Genomic DNA, 21,589 nt, shown 5'->3' with positions numbered 1-21,589 from the left:
ACTGTTATTGCACTGGAGAATAATACCATCTGTTGATCAACTTGACATGCATTTGCATCACTGAATTCAGAAAGCAATGTGGTCTACATACAACACACAAACAATGTGGTCTACATACAACACACAAACAATGTGGTCTACAGACAACACACAAAGACAAAGATATGTTTCAAAGGGCCAATTTATTTCAGGCCAGAAAAAATTGACAAAACTATTTTAAATAGCTGCAACATAACGACACTTTAACTTTAACTCTAAGTAGATAGGATCTTTGATCCAAGACACAACTTACATTTAACTAAAATGTTATTTTCTTTGTGCTCGACAAAAGAAAAGTATTAAGAATGTCTCCATGTTAAAAAACTCGACTTCTGGCTTCACCATGATGTCTTGTTAGTTGTTATGAGAGTAACGTATGTGTGTGTGTGTGTGTGTGGCCCTTTAAGATATGACAACATGTGAGGTGAGTGACGTCAGTGAGTGAGTGGGCGAGAGAGGTGAGGGAGCGACGACAGTGAGTGCGTGCAGGTGTTCTAGCTTGGTGGATGGCTGCGTCCAATAAAGTCACAAAGTTGCAACAAACCGCCGGTCTCGTCATTCACCCTCAGCTGTAAAGACCCTCTTCCGGGTAAAGTGAAGGTTGTTAGCCCCGAACTACGGCTCTGGAGGAATGTCTCCCCTGCGGGGAGGCGTGCTTTCCCCCACCCACAGAAAGCACGCCTCTTATTTTCCACCGGAGCGCTCCAATAAAACACACTCAGATCTTCTGTTTCTAGCCGATACTACATAAAAATAACGTAAAATAACGCAGTAACACATCATGTAGTAACGGTAACTGAGTTACGGCATATAAAAAATAACGCGTTAGATTACTATAACGCGTTAGATTACGGCGTTACAGTAACGTGTTACTTAGTAACGCGTTTTTCCCAACACTGCTTATGACTGATGTATTTACTTAATTCTCATTTTGTTCATTTATATTTTGATTTTATTTTGTGTTGAAAATAAAAATAAAGACATTTAAAAATGTTTTTTTTAAGAAATATTTTCTTGCGGCCCAAACTCACCCAGACTCTGCATCCAGTGGCCCCCAGGTAAATTGAGTTTGAGACCCCTGATCAAGAGGGTTGATGATGCAGACTGTCTCATCACTAAACAATCAATTTGCTTCAAAGTTGACTAAACCTCATCGGCTAAATAAAGGGCCCCTTCTACATTTAGTTTCTATGAGATTGTGTTCAGTGATTTGTGCAGACATTAAGCAGATCACGCGCTGTACAATCAATGGGCATCTTGCGTGAAGAAAAATCAATTAATGGGGCAGCACAGTGGAACAGGGGTTAGTGCGTGTGCCTCACAATATGAAGGTCTTGGGTTCGATTCCCGGCCTCGGGGTCTTTCTGTGTGGAGTTTGCATGTTCTCCCTGTGACTGCGTGGGTTCCCTCCAAGCTGGGATAGGCTTCAGCACCCCCCGCGACCCCGAAAGGGACAAGCGGTAGAAAATGGATGGATGGATGGATATTCCTAGCCCCTTACTGCTCTGTCGTTATAAGTATATAATGGCACATTTCCCTAGGCATTCTCATTGGCACTGTGTGGCATGCAGCGTTAGTCCTGGTTTTTGTAATGCAGTTGTATAGAGTGTAGAGACTTGTTTAGAGTGGCAAAGTTATAGATGTGTGGGCAGAGTTTCAGTGCTGAAAGGGGGTCTCGCCCTGAGTGCCATTGAAGCTAGAACTGCCACTGTGTGTAAAAACTATAATAGGCTACTGTGGATGTGGATGACGATGTCCAACTTTTAGGAGCCAGTCTCAAAGAGAGGAGGCTTTTATCTGCTTAAGAGGTAGACATACCAGCTGAAATAACACAAAAGTTGTATTTTTAATTGGCTGCTAAAAACTAGAAAAGAGGCTCTGTTGGTATAATGGCCAGTAGCCATTCATGTACTGTACATCAGAAAGCTGAAGTGTGTTACATTCTCTCTGTTGTCTCTCTGTATTGTGTTTCTCACTGGATGCAACTGTTCTCCATTCATCCTTAGTCACCCTTTGTATACCTTGTGGCCACTGCTTGCCATGTCTGGACATGCTTCTGTGTATGCAGTCCACAACTGGACACTATTATGCTCCAAGGTACTGAGTGCTTACCTATCATCCTGGCTTACAGTTTTTTTTGGTCCAACCTAACCTTTTTTGATCATTAAAATGGACAGATCTTGCTTGAGAGGAAGAATGGGGGGGGGGCATTTTGCAATGCAGTCTGCTGAAAAAAAATGGAAAGCGCCACTCTATATAGCAACTGATGCTGTGATCATAGTTTTAATTGACATTTTAAAGGGGAACTGCACTTGTTTCGGAATTTTGCCTGTCATTCAGAATTATTATGAGAGACAAGACCACACATGTCTTTTATTTTTTGGGGGGGAATATAGAGATGATAACAAACACTTGCAAGATGGGGCTAATGGGAGTCAAAGTTGTAGCCTTCAAAATCCTCGAAAACAAGTTTAAAACCCTCCCTCAACGTTTTGTATACACGCTGCAAGTAAATATATAATGTAGTATAAATACGTTCATAGCAATATGTAATATGTACAATATATACCGTATTTTGGTCATTTTAAGCAAAACCGGAACCAATTTCATCTGCGTAATTATTTCCGCTCCCATAGCAGCACACTTCTGACTTCTAGCAACAATGTTGTGTTCCTACTTCCGGAAACTGTGTTCTAATCATGGCAGACTTGGTAACAGACGACGAAGACGATTATTTTTGAGGATTCACAACCTTATCTTTTTGAAGCTGAATATACGGAGGATGAACTGATGCTTATAAAAGCGAGCATGAACAGAGGGTGACTTGTTTGAGCAGACGGAAGCCTAGAGAGTGAGGTCAGCTTGACTTGGTCACGCTGTAAATATGGAATTTTGAGCCAAGCTATGCCAAAATAAATGGATTGCTTACCCAAAACATTTGGAAACGTCCCCGGCCAGCTGGACCAAACAGAAAACTATCCATTGAGTAAGTCACTTTAATATTGATCATGATACATGCAGCACATCACCGCACAACTACGATACATACAATGTCGAGCTAGCTGTGTACAAACAACACATGAAATGTGGGCCAATACTTTACAGATACTGTAATATAACTTTTGATGTTTTTCAGTCAGTACAGATTTGGGTCATATCGCACTGTGCTATGCATTCCAAACTCAAAAGCCATTTAGCTTTTGACACAGTTGCTAGTTTACCTCTTGCCATTGCTAGCTTACGGCTAATGTCGTAGCAAGGCGATGTGTTAATACACTAGCAAAACTGTTACTCAGTGTTTGCTCTAACAAAAACGATGTTGCTACAGCTTGGTTATTGTACAGGTCACTGAACATAAATTAGGTATTGTTGGCAGTTTCGAGATGCATTTTTAAAGTGATTTAAAGGCAGAATAGATAAATCCAATTAGCTGCAGTGCTAGCCACCTGGAACGAGAGGAATATTACAAGTTAGTAAGTTGCAAAACCCCCCAAAACCTTTTGTCTTCTTGTCTCTCATAAGGATTGTGAACGATAGGCAAACATTTTTAAAAAATGCAGCTCCCCTTTAAGAAATGCAACACTCTACTGCCGTCCGGCGGCTAAAGTGGATAGTCTACCCCCCAATTTGTCACGTTTAATGTGTCAGGTAAACCGCGACAAATGGGGCCATATGAATCCACTTGACGCTGTAGATCTCATTTTCAGCAGTGGTAATTTTGACAGTAGTTTTTAATTTAGTTGTAGTCATAGTCTTTTGACAAAACCTATTCTTGTTTTAGTCATCAACATTAAATCACATTTTAGTCAGCTAAAATTACAGTACATTTAGTAGACTTGAATATCAAGTGTACAAGATAAGACTTTTTTAAGATTATTTAGACCAGGGGTCTCAGACACGCGGCCCGCGGGCCAATTGCTGCCCGCGAGACGTTATTTTGTGGCCCCCACCTTAATACGAAAGTTTAATGTTAGTGTGGCCCGCAGGCATACTTGCCAACCCTCCCGACTTTTCCGGGAGACTCCCGAATTTCAGTGCCCCTCCCGAAAATCTCCCGGGGCATCCAGTCTCCCGATCTTCACCCGGACAACAATATTGAGGGCGTGCCATGATGGCACTGCCTTTAACATTCTGTCGTCGCATCCGCTTTTTCTCCATACAAACAATGTGCCTGTCCAGTCACATGTTGTATGCAGCTTCTACAGATACACATAGATGCCTGCAAGACATACTTAGTCAACAGCCATACAGGTCACACTGAGGGTGACGGTATAAACAACTTTAACACTGTTATAAATATGCGCCACACTGTCAACCCACACCAAACAAGAATGACAAACACATTTCGGAAGAACATCCGCACCGTAACACAACATATACACAACAGAACAAATACCCAGAATTACTTGCAGCCCTAACTCTTCCAGGCTACAATATACACCCCTGCTACCACCAAACCCCGCCCCCACACCTCAATCCCCCCCCTTACACAACTCAACCTCTCCCCATCTCCCCAATTGTTGGCAAGTATGCCCGCAAGTTTTATATGAATGGCGCTTGACAGCGTTGTGTGCTGAGCTGAAGGAATCTACCAATCACGGTGTGGTATATGGCTCTCAAAGGCCGAACATTGAGTCACTTGCGTGATGCAAGCAGAAAAAACGTTTTGTCGCTTTACCACTACCGCACGCGCTCTTCCTCCCTCCCTCCCTCGCTCGCTCGCCCGCCTGCTCGCTCTCTCCCCTGGCGCCGCTGTAAACAGTCCGGGCGGGGGAGACGAGCGGTCCGGTAGCTTCCGAAGCACTCCGCCGAAGGACCGAGCGACAATACACAACTGTGGTGCACTGGACCCCAGCGCTGATAGTCCGACAGAGAGTCGCTGGGAGAATCGGACGTGTAACACGTTAGTCGTGATGTTAGCCCGTTTGGGGATAATCGTGCTACTGTAAATGTAAACTCCACGGTGAGCCCCCCCACTCCCGTTGTTATTTGGGTCCCAAATGTCTCTTTCAACGTTCTGGTTGAGTGGAAAAGCAGACAAACTTGGACAATTTTTGAGAGGATTGCCTTCCAGCTTCCCTGAGCTTCCCCGAATGTACAAGCGGACCATAAGTCCACGTACAGGTCCAGAATTACTGATGATCATCTTCAAGCCATACTGAGGGTCTCAACTGCTTCCTCTCTCCAGCTTAGCTATGCGAGAGGAAGCGCTGCTGGATGTCTAGTAGCAAGAAGTAGGCAAAAGAAGCCATGTTCAAGTTCACAGATTTATTTATTGTTACTTCTCACATAGTAAGCATGTTGTCTGTCTAATTGTAATAAATGTAGACTAGGCGTGTTGGCTGAGTTCTCAACGTTTACTCACATAGCGTGCTCATAACCACATTCCAGCTGCCGACATACAACCTTCTTCCGGATTCCGTGCATAATCATCAATACTGTTGCATGCTGGGTAGTGTAGTTCTAATATTCCCTAGCTTAGTGGTTCTCAACCTTTTTTCAGTGATGTAACCTGATGTAACCTGTGAAAATTGTTTTAATTCAAGTACCCCCTAATCAGAGCTAAGCATTTTTGGTTGAAAAAAAGAGATAAAGAAGTAAAATACAGCACTATGTCATCAGTTTCTGATTTATTAAATTGTATAACAGTGCAAAATATTGCTCATTTGTAGTGGTCTTTCTTGAACTATTTGGAAAAAAAGATATAAAAATAACTAAAAACTTGTTGAAAAATAAACAAGTGATTAAATTATAAATAAAGATTTCTACACATAGAAGTAATCATCAACTTAAAGTGCCCTCTTTGGGATTGTAATAGAGATCCATCTGGATTCATGAACTTAATTCTAAACATTTCTTCACAAAAAAAATTAATCTTTAACATCAATATTTATGGAACATGTCCAACGATCTTCTAGCTGTCAACATTGAATATTGAATTGTTGCATTTCTTTTCACAGTTCTTTTTGACAGACATTTTAGTGAGGGTCAAACCATCATGGCATGGGGGGAACTCTGGGTTTATGGTAATAAATGGAATAGCCTACTTGATTTGGTGTTCAGTTTATGAACTTACATTCATATTTTGTTGAAGTATTATTCAATAAATATATTTATAAAGGATTTTTGAATTGTTGCTATTTTTAGAATATTTAAAAAAAATCTCACGTACCCCTTGGCATACCTTCAAGTACCCCCAGGGGTACGCGTACCCCCATTTGAGAACCACTACCCTAGCTCATAACATCACAGTAAGTATGTGTATACATTGTTGCTGACTGGAGAAATCTAATTATTATTATTATTACTTATGACTGATGTATTTACTTAATTCTCATTTTGTTCATTTATATTTTGATTTTATTTTGTGACATTTAAAATTTTTTTTTTTAATAAATATTTTTTTAATAAATATTTTCTTGCGGCCCAAACTCACCCAGACTCTGCATCTAGTGGCCCCCAGGTAAATTGAGCTTGAGACTCCTGATTTAGACTAACTGCAAGCATTTGTTTAACACAAAAGTAGCATTTTTCCCCCAAGATGGCACCGCTGTGGTGGCTGCTGTTGGCAGGAGCTTTGTGCTCTTGTGTCATCCTTTTGCATTCCTGATGCTTCCCTCTTGTTTTCATGTGGGGTTTTTTTTGGCTTTTGGTTCGGGACCCTTTGGGACTGTACGAAAAGGGGTGGCATTTTCGTGACTTCTGCGGTGCTTTTTGGTGAACTTCTGGATCTGCCTCCCGGGAGCTTTTTGGCCATGGAGACCATCTGCTGGGTCTCTGCCACACCAGAGTCCGTTTGGAGAGACTGAAGGAGATTCTGATGAAGAGACAGGTCTGCGGAGCTAGCGTTGAGCGTCGGGACGGACAAGCTTCGCGGTGTCTTGGCTGAATGAGCAGGTATCGGACACCTCGGTCTCCTTGGACGTATCCTCGCTCATCCATGTGGACTGGACACTGAATGTCCTTTGTGTTCTTTGATGTTTCCCTCTTACACACATATTTATGTGTGTTATGGCTATGAGATTTGTTTTTTCCTTGGCCTCAGTCTGGACCCCCTTTCCAGGGGCCCAAGCTTAGACTGAATATTTGTTTTTCTCTTGCTGGAGCCTTTCTTTTTTTAATAAATGTCTGCCTCAAATACATAAATAAATAGGAAACACTGCATTCACTTCCTCTTTTTGCTGCACGTGTGATGTAAACACATTGGACCACATTAAAAGTTGCCATGCAGTAAAGGGGTGATATGGTATAATTAGCTTTAACTCACAGTTGTGTCGATGTCACGAGGACTCCCTTGCTGATGGCATCAGAGCAGTAAAAATGAAACGTGTCCTCTTCACTTTCTCCCAGGTGTACATATTACAATGTGGAACATGTTAAATCCTTGCATTTTTGTTTTGGCGTTAAAAAATTCAATACGAAGGTCCTGAGTAGTCCTAAATTCAATCCCGGGATCGGGATCTTTCTGTGTGGAGTTTGCATGTTCTCCCCGTGACTGCGTGGGTTCCCTCTGGGTACTCCGGCTTCCTCCCACTTCCAAAGACATGGACCTGGGGATAGGTTGATTGGCAACACTAAATTGGCCCTAGAGTGTGAATGTTGTCTGTCTATCTGTGTTGGCCCTGTGATGAGGTGGCGACTTGTCCAGGGTGTAACCCTCCTTCCGCCCCAATGCAGCTGAGATAGGCTCCAGCACCCCCGCGACCCCGAACGGGACAAGCAGTAGAAAATGGATGGATGGATGGAAATTCAACTTACTTATCTCCCAAAGAAAAGCATCTAAATGGCTGTCCTTTGTAAATAACTTCCCCTCTTTTATATGTGCACTGTTGAAAAGCTGTGGTTGTCTATATTTCAAAGTTGCCCCATCGATCTACAAAATGAAATTAAAAAGGACTGGATTGTGCAGCTGGAATAAGCTCCAGGACCCCCCGTGACTCCGTAAGGGACAAGCGGTAGAAAATAGATGGATGGATGGATTTCGTTTATATCAACATTTTCATCTGGTTTTTATATGTTGACTAAAAAGTCATTTAATTTTGTTATTGTCTTAGTCAGCATGCATTTGTTTTGGGAAATAGGTTGACGATAACTAAGGCGAAAATCATTAGTCAACAAAATTAACACTGCTCTTGTTTCTAGAACTTATTTTTTTTCTGAGTTTTGTCATCATGTTTACCTGAGTAATAAAATATATTCTAAGCCATCTGTCAGTTTCTGCATCCTGGAAATCCAACTCTGCACAAGAACGTAACAAAGTACAAACATATTGTTAAATTGAATGAGCTTTGTAAAGATATAAATGGGTTTGCTTGCGAATTTGTTGTACAATGTACAATGGCAATAAGGATCTATTCTATTCTAAGTGGCCAGTGCACTGCAAAAATGTACAATCTCATTCAGTATATATTTCTTATTTCCAGTCAAAATATCTAAACAAACCTAATACGTGTCACAATCCCCTGATTAGTATTTTTTTCAGTGAGCCATAAGAACTTGTTTTTATGCAATAGATCTTCTTTGTAAAAAATATAAAATACTAATTTTGAGCATCACAAGTTTGTTATAAGACACAAAATGTCATGATCCGTCACCCGGGTCATGGCATGATTTCTGTTTAGTAATTTCCTATGTTTTTGTCTGTTTCCTGGGTGAAGCTTGTTTACTGTTGGTTTCCATGGGCACTGATTCTCCTCACGGGTCTTAGTTTAGCAATTAGTGTTCCCACTAGGTGTTTTGGTTGATCACTCCCCTTTATAGTTTTCTGTCACCCAGCACTAGTTGCTGGGTCAATGTTTGCTGTATGCAACAATTACGTTCTCCTGTTTTTTCTCCTTGCTCTAGTGCAGGGGTCACCAACCTTTTTGAAACCAAGGGCTACTTCTTGGGTACTGATTAATGCGAAGGGCTACCAGTTTGATACACACTTAAATCAATTGCCAGAAATAGCCAATTTGCTCAACTTACCTTTAACTCTGTTATTATTAATAATTAATGATATTTATCTTTGTGGAAACACTGATCATCTTAATGATTTCTCACAATAAATATATATAGAAACAGATAAATATCAATATGCAACACTTTATTTTTATATTTTCTCTAAGTGCACATTTTTCAAATTGAACATTTTCAAATGATCACTTCTAAGACAGTCTTGTGAAATCACAATATCCCATTTTAACTAGCTAGCCACTAACATTGTTTAACAAATCATGAATTACTTTGCACCATGTTTGTACAAATAATAACTCATGTAAAATACAAAAGTAAACTCTCTAATTTTTAAATCATGTCACACTTTGAACTGGACACCAAATCTGTTATCTGTATCTTTGTCAGTTAGTGGGAAGCCTGGCATTGCATGCTGTTAACTAGTGTGTTGTACTCTGGTGTGTAACTTGACACTGCAACTCTGAGTGAGTCTTGCAGATGTGCATCAGTGAGGCGTGTTCTGTGTTTGTTCTTGATGAAGTTCATGTCAGAAAAGGCTGATTCACAAAGATAAGATTTTTCCTCATTGTTTGCGGAATCTTCTTAATCTTTTGGACATATTTTCACAGCAATCTGGCCTTAAGCTTAATTATGATAAATGTAAAATGTTAAGGATCGGAAATCTAAAGGGAACGTCCTTTCGAATGGAATGCAAAGTGTTTTGTTTATAAATTATATGCAATCTGTTGTGTTCCCTAATTTTTTTCTGTGTACATGAATGAAGGTGTGTGTTGCTGAGTCCGACTTGGACATTATCTGGACTGGGCCTGGTTTAAAAATCCCTTTAAAAAAATCTAATTTCATTGACAACCTGGTCTGTTGAAGATAAGGCCCTTTTTAAAAAAAATAAAATAAAATAAGATAAATAAATAAAAAACATTTTCTTGGATAAAAAAGAAAGTAAAACAAGATAAAAATAATTACATAAAAAATAGTAATTAATGAAAATGTTAGTGGACCAGCAGCCTATACAATCATGTGTGCTTCAGGGACTGTGTCCCTTGCAGATGTGTTGTCTATGCTGTGGGAACCAGAATATTGGTAGCAGAAAGAAATAACCCTTTTTGTGTGGATGAGTGTGCATGGGGGAGGTTGTTTGGGTTGATGCACTGATTGAAAGTGTATCTTGGGTTTTTCTATGTAGATTTAATTTAAAAAAAAAAAAAAAAAAAAAAAAAAAAAAAAAAAAAAATTTTTTTTTTTTTTTTTTTTTTTTAGAACAGGCCCGCGGGCGACTCATCTGGTCCTTACGGGCGACCTGGCGCCCGCGGGCACCGCGTTGGTGACCCCTGCTCTAGTGGTTTTCGGCTCACTAGTATTCCTCGTTTTTCACCCTTGGTGACATTTTGTTTTTTTTAGCTCCACGCTTGTAAGCGTCCTCCGTTTTTGTATTTTTGTCCTGCAGTTTAATTTATTAAAGGCTTAATCTTACCCGCACGCTGCTCCAGCTTGTCTTCTGCTTTGGAAGGAACACTACCAGCGCAGTCATGCGACCACAACGTAACACAAAACTTCACAATACGAGTAAGTATAGCTAATAATAAGTTGTAATTGCTCATTTCAATATCACTTTTACGTTTGTAAAGCTTAAATATAATGTGTTATTTCAAGGAATTTTACCAAGACGATTTTGACTTGTTCCATTGGCTGATTTCTTTTGCTCATCAAAAGCAAAAAAAACGTGTATAAATATTCGGTTTTTACTCTTTATTTAATTTTAGGAGGAACATTTTATCTAACATTTTTTTTGGACAAAATATGCAGCTAACTACACACCAACAAACATGAATCATGACAAGAATAGTGATGCATTTGTGTGTGTGTTGCTGACAGCGTTATAAACAGATCTCTCAAACAAGGTTCGATGCCTGTGTACCAGTGGGAAATCAGCTGTCAATTACCACAGTCTTGTCATTAGATCCTCCAAACTTTCACTTTTCTTTTTTCAAATACACTAAATTTATTATCAACATGAAAGGTAGGGATATGACTTGAAGACAAATTTGGAACACAGAAAAAAACATTTCAAATACATGTCTATCTGGTGCGTCATATATTATTATTATTATTGTTATTATTATTATTTAAAGCAATGTAATTTTAAAATATGAAAAAAATAATCAACTTTTTTTTTTTTTTAATAAAGTTTTACAAAGTGTCAATCACAAATAAACAATCTTACCACCAAAAACATGATAAACATAACTCTTAGCTGTTTAAAATAGGTACAGTAGATGGCAAGTTATGTATAAAGTGTCTGGCAGCTGAAGGAACTATCATTCATTTATTGTAGGTATGGCAGAGAATAAAAGTTTGTCTAAAACAATAAAATAAGCAATCACATTCTTAAATACAAATGTTCCAATGACAAAGCAAACTTGTATCCTTGGTGATCTGCATCAATTTAGTAGTGTGTCAGCAAACTATTAAAAAAAAGAGAGACATTGACAGTCCAACTCATATTGACTGGTATACACAAGCTATGGAGACGACATCAGTAGAGACGACTGCATTTAGATTAATGAGGCATATCTTGGAATATGGGATACATTATATGGATATGTTTTAATTATTATATGAACCTAAAATATGACTTATTTTATCCTTGTGTTAATTTTGGATACCATGTGTTGTCAAGCTTATGAGATGCATGTTTGTTTTTTATTAATGGTTGTACTAACAATGGAAATAACGATTATTTTTTTTGCTTACTGCTTTTTTAATGTTTTTAATCAGTTATTTTGGTATTTTAATTATTATTGATACTGTTGTTGATATTATTAATTCTTGTTTGACTCCTGGATGTTTTGTGTTGTGTCTTCTCAATTGTTATGTTGATTGCTGTTATTATTATTGTATTATTATGTGTTAATTTGTTGGACTGATTGATATTTTGTGTGATTTTTGTAAATTGAATTAACAAAAAAATACATAATCCTGTACATTTAGATTATCGTGGGTAATTAATCGCAGAATACATAAACTATGAGCCGGAATATGGAAGGAAGTAAGACTGTTTTGTAACGAGAACCACACAAGTGTGCTAAAATAATTGGCTTAGATGAGTAGGTGATGAAACATGCTACACTTACTGAATTTAGCACCCTAATGTTGCATTTTTGTCATTTGCTTCTGCACTTTTACTGTGCATTTTGTGATTTTGTTTGATAAAAAAATGTCGGGCACCAACCATTTAAGATTTGAATAATATGTGTTTTTTTTAATTAAAACTCCCAATGTATGAATAAGTTGCCTGTGGCAGAAAAAGGTTTACACAACACTGACTGACTGGGCACCTCACATTACTTTTCGTAGCATTTCCCCTTAAGGCCCATACATGTCGGCAGCTTGTGTTTTAAGCTATCTTTCTAAACAAATCGAGAAGAAGTGTCAGCCATCTGTGGACTCTGTGGGATTCTAAAAATAAAACATGCTTCTCGTAACTGTGTCACACTGTGACAAAAACTCCAAAGTATATCTATATGTGCAACTTCACAACATTAGTTTAGCCTGTCGTTCATCAAATTAGGGCAGATGCAATGAAGGGGAAAAAAGTGGCAAAGTTTGTAAATTTTGGTTTACTAAGTCATAAACAAGATTACTGTTTTAAATGACTAAAGTATCTGATGGTTGTGCGACCTGTTCGTAACTGTGAATTGTTCCTCATACCACCTTAGACTTCTTATCAATTTAAAAAATGATGAAAAGCACCACTCTTTCAAGTTCACATTTTAACGCTGTCATTTGAGTTCAGACACAAAATCGGATTTATCATGTGAAAAAAAGAAAGAGCGTTTGTGTAAATGACCTTACAGAAATTTGGCGCTTGCAAAACCTTTTTATTTGCATTTTCTAAGGGGGTGTGCCTCCATTTTCCTAATTTCTCAGTAATTTTTATTATTTCCACAATCACATCACTGCTGTGTGTGTCTGTGGGAAGGTGGCCACGTCTTGGTCGGTGTTCCGTATATATTATACCGGCTGACGTCCTGGTGCAGCCTCAACAACCTGGAGCTGAACGCCCAGAAAACAGTGGAGATGATCATGGACTTCAGGAAAGTCACAGCCCCACCATCCCCCCTCACCATGATTGACTCTCCCACCCCCGTCCCCATTGTGGACTCCTTCCGTTTCTTGGGCACCATCATCACCCAGGACCTCAAGTGGGAGCTGACCATCAGCTCCCTCATCAAGAAGGCCCAGCAGAGGATGTACTTCCTGCGGCAGCTGAGGAAACTTAAGGTGCCGACCGAGATGCTGGTGCAGTTTTACTCAGCCATCATAGAGTCCATCCTGACCTCCTCCATCACAGTGTGGTTCCCCGGCGCCACAGTCCAGGATAAGAATAGACTGCAGCGCATCGTACGTGCTGCTGAGAAGGTGATTGGCTGCAAGCTCCCATCCCTCCAGGACTTGTTCTCCTCCAGGACCAGGAGGCGTGTGGGTCGGATCACAGCTGACTCTTCTCACCCTGGACACACACTATTCTCCCCTCTCCCCTCAGGCAGGAGACTACGCTCCATCCAGACCCACACCTCCCGCCACCTGAACAGTTTTTTCCCCTCGGCCATCAGGCAAATGAACAAGAACTCCTAACAGCAGCTACTTGAATTCCTTGCATTCCTTCTAAGTCTATCTGATAGCTCAGTTACAGCTCTTTTTATTACCAAATATGTGTTATATGTGTTTTATGTCGCACGTTTGCACCAAGAAAAATTCCTAGTTTGTGAACCCGTTCTCAAACAATGGCAATAAAACTATTCTGATTATCCTACTTTTTTAACCTTTGCTAAATTGCATATCTTCCTGGCGTGTCTCTGACTGGGATTTGAACCCAGTATGGCGGTTTACCAGCCTAGCACTACCATTGTGCAATTTAGGACAGTGAAAATATTTCAGGAACATTTGCCATTACATGTATATCCTTATCAATGATGGAGGAAGAAGAGGCTAGGAATATGTTTAAAATTTAATTTGAAGCGTCTTGTCATTCATTAATTGACATTTTCCAAGCACTTATTCCCACAAAACATCATGGGGGCCTACACACAGCGCATGCTCTGCATATAGGAAGGTGCGGCTCATAATCTCTCATCACAGTTATTAGTTTCTTGTATTTTGATATATTTCCAGTCCACTGCTCTTATTTTTGTTTCCACTTTCTGTTTGCCTCCATTTGCCACTTCTTTAGTCTGAGTGCTGGCTCCTTTACATGTCCCACATTGACAATCAGGATGCCTCTTATGCTTTCCCCATGGTTCCTGTACCTGACCAATAAAACCTTAACACTCTATATTAGGGTTCTACGGTATACCGGTATTAGCATAGTACCGTGATACTAATGAATCATATTCGGTACTATACCGCCTTTATAAAGTACCGGTCCGCCGCAAACGCCATTGGTGGATCTACTCCTAACATCTACTGTAATGATATCAAGTACAGTAGCGTATCTAGTCGATACTACTATGATTACGTCTATTTTTTGGCATCACAACATCTTCTTTCTTTAATTAAAAAAAAATGTATAATATGTTTATAAACTCAGGAAATACGTCCCTGGACACATGAGGTCTTTGAATATGACCAATGCATGATCCTGTAACTACTTGGTATCGGATTGATACCCAAATTTGTGGTATCATCCAAAACTAATGTAAAGCATCCAAACAACAGAAGAATAAATGATTATTACATTTTAACAGAAGTGTTGATAAAACATGTTAAAAGAGAAATTAAGCAGATATTAACACGAAATGAACAAGTAGATAGATAATGAATTTTCTACCACTTGTCCTTAATAATTTTGACAAAATAATAGAATAATTAATGACACAATATGTTACTGCATATGTCAGCAGACTAATTAGGAGTCTTTGTTTGTTTACTTACTAATAAAAGACAAGTTGTCCTGTATGTTCACTATTTTATTTAAAGACAAACTTGCAATAAGAAACATATGTTTAATGTTCCGTAAAATTTTTTGTTAAAATAAAGCCAATAATGCAATTTTTTGTGGTCCCCTTTATTTAGAAAAGTACCGAAAAGTATAAAAATAATTTTGGTACCGGTACCAAAATATTGGTATCGGGACAACACTACTCCATATTGTACATTCGTATTGCCGTATCTTAATTACTGTGTGGAGATTTGGGGAAACACATTCTGTACAAGGTCACTTTACATAAATTATTTGCCCAAAATGTAAAATTTACCACAGATTTGTTTTTTCTTTACTGATTAATAAACTTGTAATTCAGAATTTGTTATATATACTAATGATTCCGATTGATCAATGAGATGTACAGTACATAATGTATTTTATCCACTCCTGGTTCTCCTTGTTGGTCTGTTTGCAAATGCTCTTTTCTAAGCTTAACTTTTTTTCAGACTCTTAAGAAGTAAATCCGTGTCCGCGCAAAATCACATAGCGGGTCCTACAGTGATTCATGTTGGCTTAAATGCTGTAGCATGTCTTGCCACACCCCAGGATGTGAGTGTGGGTGTTTTCAATCAGCTGTCAAAGGCGAAGCGCATGCTGTGAAAGCATCCTTGAAGATTTGTGCTTTCCGAGAGCTGTGTAGCAGCAGATGTTACCCATTCTCATTCACAGTGGATTTACTCTAACCGTTTGTTGACACCTTGTTTTTTTGTGGGGGGCAGTTTTTCAATATACATTTTGTTGACTTATTGCCTCTTTTTACATTTCTCCTCAAATGTGCCTACACCCCTGTGGGGGTAGAAGAAGAAAAAAGTGTGTTTGTGGAGGCGGGGCAGTGTGCTCCAGGTGCGTTGTGTGATAAGAGGTTAGAAAGATGCAAATGAGCACAGATCATTTTCACATGGTGTGTTGCTGTGAACCCAAACATAGCAAACCTGCCATGGGTTTAGAGTTCCACCATTCCGTGTGTGATTTTAGTAAGGAGCGTTCACAAAACAAATGTGTTAGTTGCCAGATAACTCAAAACTCAAAACATTTGAATGCATATTTCGATAAAAGTGGAGATATATGAATTAATTTTTTCTTAAGGTCGTTTGGAGATCGCATTACAATTTATAATCAGGGGTGAGTTACGGTTAGACTCGTTTGCACTGATGATCCATTATTGTATTGATACTGTGCATCCTTATTAAAGGGAACACCGCAATAACAATAAAGAAATACAAAAAAACATTTAAATGTGTCCAAAAATAAATCATAATGTATGCTTTTCATCTCTATTATATAATCAAATCTATATGTATATATTTAATTCAAATTTTACATATTTATGTTAAAATAAAATGAATATATATATATATATATATATATATATATATATATATATATATATATATATATATATATATATATATATATATATATATATATATATATATGTATATATATATATATATATGTATATATATATATATGTATATATATATATATATATATATGTATATATATATATATATATATATATATATATATATATATATATATATATATACATATATGTATATATATATATATATATATATACATATATATATATATATACATATATATATATATATATATATATATATATATATATATATATATATATATATATATATATATATATATATATATATATATATATATATATATATATATATATATATATATATACAGTCGTGGTCAAACGTTTACATACTCTTGTAAATAACAAAATGTCATTGCTGTCTTGAGTTTCCAATCATTTCTACAACTCTTATTTTTTTGTGATGGAGTGATTGGAGCACATACTAGTTTGTCTCAAAAAACATTCATGAAGTTTGGTTCTTTTATGAATTTGTTATGGGTCTACTGAAAATGTGACCAAATCTGCTGGGTCAAAAGTATACACACTATGTTAATATTTGATAACATGTCCCTTGGCAAGTTGCACTGCAATAAGGCGCTTTTGGTAGCCATCCACAATTTTCTGGCAAGCTTCTGGTTTAATTTTTGACCACTCTTCTTGACAAAATTGGTGCAGTTCACCTAAATGTCTTGGTTTTCTGATATGGACTTGTTTCTTCAGCATTGTCCACATGTCCTCAATGGGGTTTAAGTCAGATCTTTGGGAGGGCCATTTTAAAACCTTAATTCTAGCCTGATTTAGCCATTCCTTTACCACCTTTGACGTGTGTTTGGGGTCATTGTCCTGTTGGAACACCCAACTGCGCCCAAGATCCAACCTCTGGGCTGATGATTTGAGGTTGTTCTGAATAATTGGAGGTAATCCAGAGCACCTACTACTACCAACACCATGCTTGACGGTATGACTTGGCCGGGGTTTGAACTCACAATCTACCGATCTCAGGGCAGACACTCTAACCATAAGTCCACTGAGCAAGGTTACCAGTTCGCCTGGTCAAGCATCCCTGCACCTGATTGCCCATGGATAGTGCATTGTGCGTTGAATTGGTGAATGGGTGACTGTGATAATGTGTATGAATACAGAATGGGTGACTACAATATTTCTATATAAATACAGACCATTTACCTTGTTGAGCCAGCTTGACCTACAGTTATAGGAACTTGATAAAATATATTGAACCAAAATATTTTAAAGTTATCTCATCTAATATTTTCAAGTTCATCTTACACCAGACTGAATGTGAACTCATGTTTTGAAGTGTAACATACTTGACACTAAAAGTTGACTAAACTTAACTCAGTCAAAGAACAACATGACCTGACTGAGTTAAGTTGAGTCAACAAATTGTTTTTTACAGAGTGCTCGCATTTTAAAGGCCTACTGAAACCCACTACTACTGACCACGCAGCCTGATAGTTTATATATCAATGATGAAATCTTAACATTGCAACACATGCCAATATGGCCGGGTTAACTTATAAAGTGCAATTTTAAATTTCCCGCAAAACTTCCGGTTGAAAACGTCTTTGGATGATGACGTATGCGCGTGACATAACCAGTGAAACAGAAGTATCGTACCCCATTGAATACAATACAAAATAGCTCTGTTTTCATCTCAAAATTCCACAGTATTCTGGACATCTGTGTTGGTGAATCTTTTGCAATTTGTTTAATGAACAATGAAGACTGCAAAGAAGAACGTTGTAGGTGGGATCGGTGTATTAGCGGCGGACTACAGCAACACAACCAGGAAGACTTTGACTCGGATAGCAGACGCGCTAGCCGACGCTAGCCACCGACCGCACGCTGGAACACAGCTGAGCACGGGTGTTGATGAGCAGATGAGGGCTGGCTGGCGTAGGTGGAGCGCTAATGTTTTTATCATAGCTCTGTGAGGTCCCGTTACTAAGTTAGCTTCAATGGCATCGTTAGCAACAGCATTGTTAATCTTCGCCAGGCTTGAAAGCATTAACCGTTTATTTACATGTCCATGGTTTAATAGTATTGTTGATCTTCTGTCTATCCTTCCATTCAGGGATTTATTTATTTTGTTTCTATATGCAGTTAAGCACGATGCCCTCACAGACGCGCTAGCCGCCAAACTCACCTTAACTTCCTCCGTCTCCGGGCCGCCAACCCCATCTGTGATTGGGTGAAGTCCTTCGTTGCACCGTCGATCGCTGGAACGCAGGTGAGCACGGGTGTTGATGAGCAGATGAGGGCTGGCTGGCGTAGGTGCGGAGCTAATGTTTTTAGCATAGCTCTGTGAGGTCCGGTTGCTAAGTTAGCTTCAATGGCGTCGTTAGCAACAGCATTGTTAACCTTCGCCAGCCTGGAAAGCATTAACCGTGAAGTTACCTGTCCATGGTTTAATAGTATTGTTGATTTTCTATCTATCCTTCCAGTCAGGGGTTCATTTCTTTTGTTTCTATATGCAGTTAAGCATGATGCTATCACGTTAGCTCGTAGCTAAAGTGCTTCACCGATGTATTGTCGTGGAGATAAAAGTCACTGTGAATGTCCATTTTGCGTTCTCGACTCTCATTTTCAAGAGGATATAGTATCCAAGGTGGTTTAAAATACAAATCCATGATCCACAATAGAAAAAGGAGAGAGTGTGGAATCCAATGAGCCAGCTTGTACCTAAGTTACGGTCAGAGCGAAAAAAGATATGTCTTGCACTGAATTCTAGTCCGTCACTCTAATGTTCCTCATCCACAAATCTTTCATCCTCGCTCAAATTAATGGGGTAATCGTCGCTTTCTCGGTCCGAATCGCTCTGGCTGCATTGAAAAAAATAGGAAAATATGAGGAGGCGAACAATTGACTACGTCACGCTACTTCCGGTAGGGGCAAGGCTTTTTTTTATCAGAGACCAAAAGTTGCGAACTTTATCGTCATTGTTCTATACTAAATCCTTTCAGCAAAAATATGGCAATATCCCGAAATGATCAAGTATGACACATAGAATGGATCTGCTATCCCCGTTTAAATAAAAAAAATGCATTTCAGTTGGCCTTTAAAACCTATCAATAAGCTGATCGAGATATCTCAAATTACTACGTTACGGTATAAACTGAGGTACCACTGTACATGGTATTGTAACAATTACTGTAAAAATGTCTAACCATCCACCCATCCATTTTTAACTTTACCCACAGTGTTAATGTATCTACCACAGCTATCTTGTGCTTCATATGATTAAAAATTATGTTTCTAGTGTTGACTAAAAGACAAAACCCTTTCAGCCTACCTATAATTAACCAGAACATGCGGTTTATACATACTGTATCCTGACATGTACAGTCAAAAAAATTGAGAACACCCCACAATGTAACTTCTCTGCTTACCTGCTACAAGCCAAACATGCACCCTATTGTGTTACTACCGGTGCTATGTTTTTTCTGGCAAATACACAGAATGCTGTTTGTTATCAAATCCCAAATTTTCACCCCATAAATTGGGTTGACTTGAAGTTGTATTAATTTCCACAATATTTGGTACACATTTTTTTAGGGGACTGAAAACCACATGTCTATAACATTTGAGCAAAATGGGTAAAAAAAAAAATATGACCACCCTCAAGCAAAATATCAGGGCATGCAGAGGCAACATGGACCATCTGTATCTGGACCATCTGATGATATCTGTATTACATACAACTCTATGTTTTTTTTTTACACGACTGTACGTACTCAGAGTTAATATAATTACATTAAAACACTTGCTTTGATATCCTGCTTTGATTCATTCCGCAGGTACCAACGACTCACGAGTTACACGACACAAAACTGTTTGCACAGCAAGAGTAATAACTCATTGTGCCTTTTCACTCAAACAGTTCATTAGAGATATGTAGTTGAAGTGGACGTATCGCTCAATACAGATACAGTACATCGATGAATACCACTTTGTCTTACATGTTTCCCTAGTTCTCTTATGAGAAAATCATGGGCCCACAGTGAACAAGATTTAATGTTATTAATGTGACTGGTTAGGAGCAGCGTTGCAGTAGTAGTGCGTAGGTGTGTGCTGTAATATGATTGGCTCAGGGACATGGTAAGCATGAGTGGCAGCCCTTAATGGGAGCCCTGGAGAGGTAACCCAACAGCTGTGTGTTTGCAGCTAATGAGAGATGGGTGGGTGTGGGGGGTAAAGGATTGCAAACTGAAAAGGCTCTGATAAACTCTTGTTTCAGAATGGCGGGCGGGGGGTGGGGGGGGGGGGTGAATAGAAAATCAAGTTTTCTCCAGAGGACATCGCTCATGGCTTTTGCTTTGCGGCAAAACACTACGTTAGTCTCATTGCTCCTAGTTCATTACTTATGACTAAGCGGTTATGATCATTGCCATTAGTGCTTTGGAAGAAAGGAAGCGAGCAATGTGGACTTGGATGACTTTCGCTCCCTGTAGAGTCTTGCTGATTTGTAGCCCTGAGCAAAGCTATCGTGGCTTTTTTTTCATGATTGTACTGGTGCAATTTGGATGATGTCAAACATAACTATTTTATTTCACATTGGTAGGGGGGACTATTTAACCAAGCAGTTCCCGTCAGATTAGTTTGCACCAATACACCACAACATCATAACAGTTTGTAGCTTCAATAAAATAACTGTAGAAAGAAATATGCCTTTCGAAACAGTTAGCTGTCTCAGCTGACTTTGGGCAACAAGCAAGGTACACTGGTCAGGCCCCTTACAGACTTAAACTTAGAATTAGACTTAGACGAACTTTAATGATCCACGAGGGAATTTGTTCCACACAGTAGCTCAGTTACAAAGGATGGAAAGTGTAATAATGGAAAGGATAATGCAGGTATAAAGTAGACTAAAAATGTACTGTAGAAGCAATACAAAATATAACATATATGTAATATTTACATATTATATATACAGTATATTATATATACTGATATAATACGTTTTATTATATTTTTATATAATATATACAATACATAACAATTACCATGTACAATATTACAGTATATGTAACCGCTGTAGCATAAAATAGAGAGTAGATCCAGCAGAAAATAGACATTATAAACAAAGAGAAGTAGCAACATAGAAGCGTTAAGGTAATAGACAGATATCATCTAATGCTGTATGGCGAGTGATTATATAGCTGAATGAAGGAGTTCTTGAATCGAACAATGTGGCTACGACGCTG

Source organism: Entelurus aequoreus, linkage group LG05 (assembly GCF_033978785.1).
Source record: "Entelurus aequoreus isolate RoL-2023_Sb linkage group LG05, RoL_Eaeq_v1.1, whole genome shotgun sequence".
NCBI lineage: Eukaryota > Metazoa > Chordata > Actinopteri > Syngnathiformes > Syngnathidae > Entelurus > Entelurus aequoreus.
The sequence above is the reverse complement of the archived record's forward strand: the minus strand, read 5'-3'. Positions refer to the sequence as shown.